The following is a 9,585-nucleotide window of genomic DNA, read 5'->3' as shown; positions in this document are numbered from 1 at the left end:
TTATTATTATTTTTTTTTTTGCAGTACGCGGGCCTCTCACTGCTGTGGCCTCTCCCGTTGCGGAGCACAGGCTCCGGACGCGCAGGCTCAGCGGCCATTGGCTCACGGGCCCAGCCGCTCCGCGGCACGTGGGATCTTCCCGGAGCATATTTATGGCACGTGTCCCCTGCAACGGCAGGCGGACTCTCAATCACTGCGCCACCGGGGAAGCCCAACATATCTATACTTTCATCTAAACTAGATGGGATCATCCTATATTCCTAGTTATTTTTTCACTTTATATTAGTACTTATCCATGTCATTCAAACTTTTTGAAAATATGATTCTTATAGCTACATAGTATTCCTTAATAGCTTATACATAAATTACATAAGTGTCAGCTTCACAAGAGAAATATAGTGCCAAAAACTTTTAAATTTTAACCTAAAACTTGTCTTTTAAATTTATTTTAATGAGAATTCCTCTGAAGAGCTAAAATTCTTATGAAAAGTAAGTTATTTGGAGTCCTTGTTCCTTTCATCTGTTATGCCTTATTATCATTTACTTCTAAAGACTCTTTCACTTTCTTGATATTTTTCCATTTAACTGTAAGTTTTCACTGAGATAACATTTTAAATTTGGTTTTTAAGAATTTCAAGAAGGACCCTGATGTACATGGGTGCAAAACTCCTCAACAGAATATTAGCAAACCAAATTCAAGCATACATTAAAATCATGATTAAGTGGAATTTATTCTAGGGATGCAAGGATGATTTAATATCTGCAAATTAATCAATGTGATACACCACATGAACAAAATGAAGGATAAAAATCATATGATCATCTCAATAATTGCAGAAAAAGTTTTTGACAAAATGCAACATCTATTTATGATATCAACTCTCAACAAAGTGGTGGTACGTGGAATACACTAAAGGCCATATAAGACAAGTCCATAGCTAACATCATACTCAGTGGTGAAAAGCTGAAAGTCTTTCCTGAAAATCAGGAATAACACAAGGATGTCCCCTCTCACCAATTTTATTCAACATAGTATCAGAATACTACCCAGAGTAATTAGGCAAGAAAAGGAAATAAAAGGTATCCACATTGGAACAGAAGAAGTAAAACTGTCACTATTTGATTATGACACGATATGATATGAAACCCTAAAAACTCCACCAAATAATAACTATTAGAACTAATAAACAAATTCAGCAAGGTTGCAGGATATGAACTCAGTATACAAAAATCTGTCACATTTCTCTACTCTAATAATAAACCATCAGAATGAGAAATAAAGAAAACAATCCCATTTACAACTGCATCCAAAAGAATAAAATACCTTGAAATAAATTTAACCGAGGAGGTGAAAGACCTGTACACTGAGTCATGGAGTCTGAGACGTGGAGTCTGGGGCCACACAGCCTGAGTTCAAATCCCAGCTCATTCACTGGCGTGGTGAGTGACCCTGGGCAAATCACATAATGGCTCTGAGCCTCCTATTTCTCAACCATAAAATGGGAACAAAAACAGTAACTCCTCACAGGGTTGTAAGAGGCTCCAAGTAAATGCTTATCTAGACAGGAGATTGGAGGGGCTCCAACAGCTTCTCCTTGTGTGAAACTGTCCTGGAACTGGGCCCTCCTGACCCTGTGGGCAGGGGTCAAGAGTGGAGCCTGGGAGCCAGATGGCTGGATGAGGACCGGGCAGAAAAGCTAGCGGGCTGGACCAAGTGTTCATTACTGGTTGTGGTTCAGGGAGGGGAGGCCACCTCCTTTCCAGACCTCAGAGTGTGGCCTGGGCCGAGGGCCCGGGGAGGTGCGTGATCAGAAGCCATAACTCCAAACCCCCCAAGCAGGGATGGAGCCTTCCTGGCAAGAACATGTCTCTCTGGTCCAGCCTCACGTGCGATGGAGTGCTGCTCCCTGAGCTCTCCATCTCCCTACCAGGCACAGAGCTGGCAGAAGTGAGAGGGGGCAGTCCATTAAACCACAGATTCCTGACTGTCAAAATGACACAAGGACTAACATGACATTGAAAATCAACTATATTCCCTCCCCCCAAAAAAAAGACACAAGGAGGGATGAGGCAAGGGGTGAGAAGCACCCAGCACCTCTCAGGCCTTTAGGAGAAATGTGTCAGAAACGTCTCCACACCAGCTCAGCGGGGCCCACAGGAGGGAAATGAATGGAAAAGCAGGTTGTGTGGTCTAATCTCTCCAGTGCCAGCCCCAGAGACTCAGGTCCCCAGCCACCAGCCCTATTGTGCTCAGCCAGACACCAAGAGGAAGAAACACAGACCCTGCCTTAGGAAGACCCAGCCAGACCCCATGTTGGGGGTCACTCAGCATGGTCACATGGTCGTTATGGACTCAGCCCCTCCTCCATGCTCACATCCCCTGTCCTCACAAAAACATCCATGGGCTTTCTGGGGCACTTGTGCATATTAGAAATTTTAATGGTAAAAGAGGGGTGAAGACACAGTCAGGAGGCATGACTTGGGTGCTCTACAAATTACCGAAGACCTGAAATCCTCGATACTCAGGATTTTTTAAAAGGTTTCTTAATATGTAAATGGAGAAAGAAGACCCATTTAGTAAATGGTGCTGGGACAATTTGGTATCCATATGGGAAAACAAGTTTGATCCCAACACCACCAAACCAATAAGGCATAACTTGGGGTGCTCTACAAATTACCGAAGACCTGAAATCCTTGATACTCAGGATTTTTTAAAAGGTTTCTTAATATGTAAATGGAGAAAGAAGACCCATTTAGTAAATGGTACTGGGACAATTTGGTATCCATATGGGAAAACAAGTTTGATCCCAACACCACCAAACCAATAACAGACACATTAAGAACCTACGTTCGAAAGAAAATCTTTACAACTTTTAGAACAATTTTCGATGAGGGCATTTTTTTTTTAATTGAGGTATAGTTGATTTACAATGTTGTGTTTGTTTCAAGTGTACAGTAAAGTGATTCAGTTATTCAGTGATTCAGTGCCTGAGGTGCTTCCTCATACAAAATTCACTCCATTTGGGAGGCTGCTGGGCAATGCCCACTACTCAGAACAACTAACCATCCTGAGAACCCACAGCAGCATGTAGTAGGTGCTCAGTGGATGTTTGCTGACTGAATAAGTGATTGTAATGGGGCACAAAAAGCAAGCCTAGAGGCTGGGAGGGGATCCCCAATCCTGTCTTCAAACAGGAGGTCTTGCTTCTTGTTGGTGTGGGTGGATGAAACAGGGCTTGGGAAGGGAAGAGGTGTGTCAAGAATTCTTTTGTAAATAGAGGACAGTGGGGTGTGGGAAGAGGATGTGAGTGAGCACATCTCAGGAAACTGAGCAGAGTACGCAGCGCTGGACCCTCACCCCTGCTCTCTGTGCATCACACTGTCTCCCACCGCAGACCCAGAGCCAACAGCTCACAAGTTTCCTGGAGAGGATGGTCACATAACCTCGACCTGGCCAATCAGCATGTTCCATCCTCCCTCGACACCGTGATTGGCTCAGGGCTGGCTGAGTGGCCAATCAGGGCCCAGGGCAGGGCCTCGTGCTGGAATCATGGAGAAGAGAAGCTCTATTTCGGTTGGGAGTGGAAGGGATGTGACATCAGCCTGTGACAGTTGGTAGGGACATGACGTCAGCCTGTGGCAGTTGGTGGCCGTCTTGCTCCCATAAAGTCAGAGCCACCTGCGTGAGGTTGACACCAGTAAGCAGAGCTGAGAGGTCAGAAGAGACGGTTCCTACTGACATCCCTGAGCTCCAGGTGCAGCCCTGCCAGAAGCCAGCTGCATGTGGACTTAGTTACATAAGTCATTCTCTCCTGCCTTGTTTGTTAGCCTGTTTGAGCCACCTTGGGTTTTCTGTCCAGCTGGCTAAGTGGAGACCCTGGAACTGCAACAGTGTGGGTTTTGTCTAGCTTCAGGGTAGAACTGCCAGATAACACTGTGAGACTCCAGTTTAATCTCGAGATCCAAATGGGTTCAAGCGGTATCTGTTGGGGCCAGCTATTAATTCTAGGATTACCCAAATTAGTCCTCACAGGATAAGTCCTGTTAAGGTAGCAACCGATGTCCCCATTTAGAGGACAAGACTGAGGCTCAAAGAAGGGAGGTTACTGGGCTACAGTGAGGAAGTGTGGAGCCAGACAGAACCCAGACCCTGCTGCTTGAACTCTGGGAAGCCACATGGTGTGGCGTGCCTGTGCGACGGGGGCTAAGGCACCCAGCCCCACGCCGGCTACTGTGGGAGCCTGAGGCTTGGTAATTGCCATGTGGCTGCTTTAAGACTCACAGAAGAAATTCACACTGAAGGGAGGAGGGGGACCTTTCTTCACCAGCCCCCCACACCCTCTGGCTCCCTCACACCCTGCATCCCTCTCTCTTGCTTTGCATGACAATTACAGAGTTATGTTCATGTGACCACGTGGGTAGTCCTTCATTCATGGGCTGCCATCTGGAGCTGCTACCGAGGAGGCCAAGAGCCTTTGGGAAGTCCCCACCCTACCTGGGACATCTCCTTCCTTCGGGCCTTGGTGGGGATCTATTCCCCACTTGCTCACCAGAGTTATTTTCCAGAACATGCAGGGAACCTCAATCAGTTTGCAAGAGAATGCATCCGTCATTGTCCTTTCCACATCTCCCTTGAAACTCTGCTCCTGTACTCCTTTCTCCACATTGTGGCCTCCTGTGGTGCCACGGGAGAGACCGAGGTGACAATGAATTAGCTCAACATGGAAAGGCACATGTAAGGTGAAATCTGACAGCTGGGAAGCTCTGTTTACAAGGGCGCTCGCTCTTTATGATGTAGAGGCTGTAGAAGCCCCCAAAGTGACTGCACGGGTGTTTTGATGGCTGGAAGCTTCTGTCTATGGTGGCGGTGGGCGAGGTCCCTGAGGCTCTGAAGGCCCAATGTGTGCAGGTTCAGGGGGCACAGAGAAGAGAATGCAGAGGCCCACCCTGGAGGTGTTCACAGACCAAATATGGGTGAGCCAGACAGGCAGACAGGGCCCCATAGCGCCTGAGCTGCTTTCACGGGTGAAGGGAGTGGGGACAAAGGCAGAGACACAAGTCTGCTGGGGAACTGGTGAAGGACAGATCATTTTCAACTGAGATTTGAGGGCTGTATCAGTTAGTTGTGTGTTTGGCCGAAGTGACAGAAATCCCTACTGAGCGTGACTTAAACTACATAGTTAAACTACTTAAGCTACTTAATTGCATACTTAAACTACTAAACTACTTAAACTGCATCTAACATTTAATGCTTCAAGGCAGTGTGAGAGATGGGAGCTCCAGAGGTGGTCTGGTGGCCCAACAATGTCATCAGTGACTCAGATGCCACCCACCTCTCTACTCCACCATTACCAGGATGTTGGTGTCACTCCCTCATGGATGCATTATGGCTGCCTCCGTTCCAGCCATCACCTCTGCATAGTTAACCCTCCATCCAGAAGCAAGGGGGCACCTTTCCCCTGCCCATCTCTTTCTTTTCAGAAAGGAAAATCTCTCACAAAAGCCCCTGTCGACTTCTTCTAGTATTTCACTGGCCAGAACTAGGTCACAATTCCTTGTCCTGACCAATCACTAGTAGGGGAAGCAGTTGCCATAACAGAGTTGGACCGACCGTGATTCCTTCTCAGTGAGCATCCACAGGAAGAAGGCAGGGTGGGCTGGGCAAAGCCTCTGGGTGAGCAACGAACACCGTCCTGCCATAAAGGGGAAATGACACGGGAGCTGAGGGCTCGAAGGAAAGGCAACAGGAGAGCAGGAGGGGCAGCACAGGCAGAGGTGCAGGGCACGACCTGGGGGCTTGGATCACCGGGGGTTCATTGCTGCAGGAACACAGCTCCGGTGGGGAAGGTGGGCAGGGCCTCGTGTGACCTTTTACACCTGGAGCCCTGGAGCAGGGCAGGCCCTGGGCCACGGGGAGCTGCTGAGAGGCGCTGAGCAAGAGAGAGAGGGCACGTGGAAAACCGCAGTGCACGGAGGCCCCCGGGCTTAGGAGCCGAGCAGAGCCACTCTGTGGTGGGCAGCAGTGTTGCTGATAAACTCCAGAGGCCTCTGTTCAAACAGACGCTTGTCACTGACAAGAGGGAGTAAACGTGGTCTTAATGAATGGGTTTGCTAGTGGCAACCGCCTGTTTCTGGATGTTAGACCGTCCACCCTCAGCCGGTTCTTAGACAGCTCTGCTGTCACACCTGCTACACCCACACCGCTCCTGTCCCACCTGCCCCCTGCCCGGCCTCGGGGCCCGCACACCCCAGGGCGCCTGAAACAACCCAGCGCTTTGGGCTGTAATTAACACAGGGTGCCCCCACGTCTGAGGGTGAAGGTGACTGGGTTCCAGTTTACAGAGGGGAAAACAGAGGCTGGGCATGGGTGAGGGGCTCGCTGTGAGTTGGGTGGGGGGTTGGTACCTCAATCCATCATCCCCTTTATGACTTCAGAGTGGGGCAGCCTCCCTACCCCCAGCCAGGATGCTGGCTAAACCGAGGGGTTCAGAGCTGTGCTCACCCCAGGCCTGGACCTGGCGGGGGGCAGGGAGGGCTCTTCTCTATGTGATGCTCACTCCTGCAGAGGGCACACAAGAGACCCCACAGACATATCATTCCTTCCTTATGACCTGAGCCTCCCAGGTCTGCATCAGGAGTGCCCTGACCCCTGGGGACCGCAGCCCACGGGAGCACACATGGGCAGGTGTGCCCGTGACTGAGAGGCCAGTACCCCCAGTTAAGGGCCCCCATGCCCAGACAATCACATCCTGGAACTGAGGGGGGACCCGGGGTCAGGGGACCAATTCTGGCCTTAAAGTGCAAGGAGTTGTCGTCCAGGGGGCTGATTTTATTTTTCTTTTTATTAAATTACACATTTGCAATCCCATACAGTAGTCAAACCCCTTTCTCAGCAGCCTTGTAGCCCTCAGCCTGGCAGCTTTTATTTCTCTCTGGGACCACGTTGTTAGCTTCAAATTGAGTCCCATTATGGTCATAAGTACTGTCCCTTTCCTGTCCCTTCAGTATAAGAGGCCACCCCAAACTCCCCCTCCCTCCCCCTTGTCGAGGCCTCCACACAGGCGAGCATGGCTCTTTTAATGCCGTTCTGCAGATTTGTGAGCGAAGGATTTAGAATAACGAGGCGAGGAACGGCTGCCCCACAGGAGGGCAGGGTGGGCAGCATGCGGTGACCTGTAAAACCTCAGCCGACTGAAGTGTCAGCAGCAGCAGAGCAGCAGCCAAGGGCTGAGCGTGTGCAGGATAAGTGTGTGCAGCCAGCAGCCCCTGGGGTGGTGGGGCCTGGAGCGGGACTCTAAGTGTGGAAGAGGGAGGGTCCCCAGTGCCTGGATCCCCACCTTCTAGAAACTGGGGTTCAGATGTGGCTTTGAAATCAGGACACCGGGGTTCAAAGCTGGCTCTGCCACTTAGCTTGTTACTAAAAGCAAAACGGGCCTCATTTTTCTCATCTGTAAAATGGGAGTATTGAAGTGTCTCCCTCTTAGGGTGGGGAGGGGAATTAAATGGGGCGACAGGTAGAGCACGGGCTGGCTGGGCCGAGCGTGCACCCAGGTGCGCTCTTACGACCACTGTATCCCGGGGCAGAGCCTGCACACTTTTCCCATAAAGGGCTGTTTTAGGCCTTAAGAGACCTGCGGCCTCTGTCACAACTCCCGCTCTCTGCTGCTGTAGAGCAAACGCAGCTTCGGCAATCGGTCGTCCACGCTCCCACCCCTGCTTACTGAGATGCAGATTATTGGATATGATGGTCACATAACGTTGGTTTTAGGCGTCCAGCGTCATGATTTGATGTACCTATTGTGAAGTGACCACCACAGTAAGTTTAGTTACCATCTATCACCACACACAGCTACAGATTATTTTCTTGTGATGAGAACTTGTAAGATCTACTCTCTTAGCAACTTTCACATACACAGCACAGTGTTAACCAAGTCCCCTTGCTGTACATACATGCCCAGGGCTTGTGTATCTCACAGCTGGAAGTTTGTACCTTTTGACCATCTTCACCCGCTTCACCCGCTCCCCTCAACACCCCGCCTCTGGTAATCACCACCCTGTTTTCTGTTTCTTTGAGTTCAGTTTTATGTCTTCGATTCCACATGTAAGTGAGGTAGTATCTGTCTCCCTCTGACTTATTTCACTGAGCATAACACCCTCAATGTCCATCCATGTTGTTGCAGATGACAAGATTTCCTTCTTTTTTATGGCGAAGATTCCATTATATACGTACATATGCATATAGCATATACGTCGCATTTCCTTCACCCATTCTTCTGTCGAGGGACACATAGGTTGTTTCCATGTTACTGAACACAAGTTCATGTGCCCAATGCAGAGTGAGGCCAAGACAAACTGAACCACCAGAGTTTGGAGCAGAGAAAGTTATTGCAGGGGCAGCAGGAGATGGGCGGCTCATGCCCCCAAAACTCTAAACTCCCCGGAGTGTTTCAGCAAAGCATTTTTCAAGGCCGGGTGAGGGAGGGGATGGTCTCAGGTGTGTGATCAGCTTGTGCACGATTATCTGATTGGTTGATGGTGATGTCACAGGGGTTAACTTTATCAGTCCTTAGGTGGGCGCCAGTAGGTCTAGAAGCTCGTCATCAAGTAGTTAACCTTTTCCACTTGGTGGGGGATTTTAGCATCTGAAAGACTCAGGAAACATGCATGAGATACTATTATCTGGCTACTTCAGAGAGGAGCTACAGCAGGGGATATGGGGGGGGGCTCTGTCCCATAGGGTCCTTCTCAGGTACATCCATCTCTTGGTTATTGTAAATAATGCTGCCATGAACTGCTTTCCACATCCATTCCGGGCTTGCAGCCCTGCTGGTAGCAAGGACGCTGGCTGTGGGGCCTGGGTGATGGCAGGGCACCCCTGCTCCTTCTCTGTGCCTCAGTATCCTCACCTGTAATGGAGAACAGGTAACAGGAGCCCCTCCCAGAAGAGCACACTAAAACCCAGCTCTGAGACCTTGGGAGGCCAATGAACTCTCTGTGCCTCCGTGTCCACATCTGCAATAGGGAACTGGTAACGAGGCTGCGGGAGGGCTCACTAAGACCCTGCAGTGAGACCTTGGGCGACTTCTCCCCTCTCTGTCTGTATCCTCTTCTAGTAACAGGTGCTCCAGGAGGGCTCGCTAAGACCCTGCTGTGTGACCTTGGGTGGCCCCTGCCCTCTCTGTGCCTGTTTGTCCTCATCTGTAGTACAGAACTAGTCACCAGGCCCCAGAAGGGCTCACTGAGAGCTGCTCTCAGCAGCAGCCCCATCATTGCAGAGGAAGGGGGAAGAAGGCCCGCTACAGGACAGGGTCACATCCCCTCTACTCCCCGCACCTTCTGAGCCACTCTGCATGCTGTTCCACCAAGCACACCTGTCCCCTGTCCCCCCCAGATCACATGGTGGTGGTGCTCCGAGGCCGCTCCAGTCCCTGGCCCCCTCCCCCATCAGATGTATGCTCTCTCCTCCTTGAAGCCCTGGACAGCACTGGCTTCTCAGCTGGTGTATTTGGTCCCTTGTGGTCAGATACCCAGGCCACCCCCTTGTCCCCCAAGCTCCCACCCTAGGACCAAGTACACAGCAGGTGT

The sequence above is a fragment of the Physeter macrocephalus genome, chromosome 2 (genome assembly GCF_002837175.3).
Source record: "Physeter macrocephalus isolate SW-GA chromosome 2, ASM283717v5, whole genome shotgun sequence".
Classification (NCBI taxonomy): domain Eukaryota; kingdom Metazoa; phylum Chordata; class Mammalia; order Artiodactyla; family Physeteridae; genus Physeter; species Physeter macrocephalus.
The sequence above is the reverse complement of the archived record's forward strand: the minus strand, read 5'-3'. Positions refer to the sequence as shown.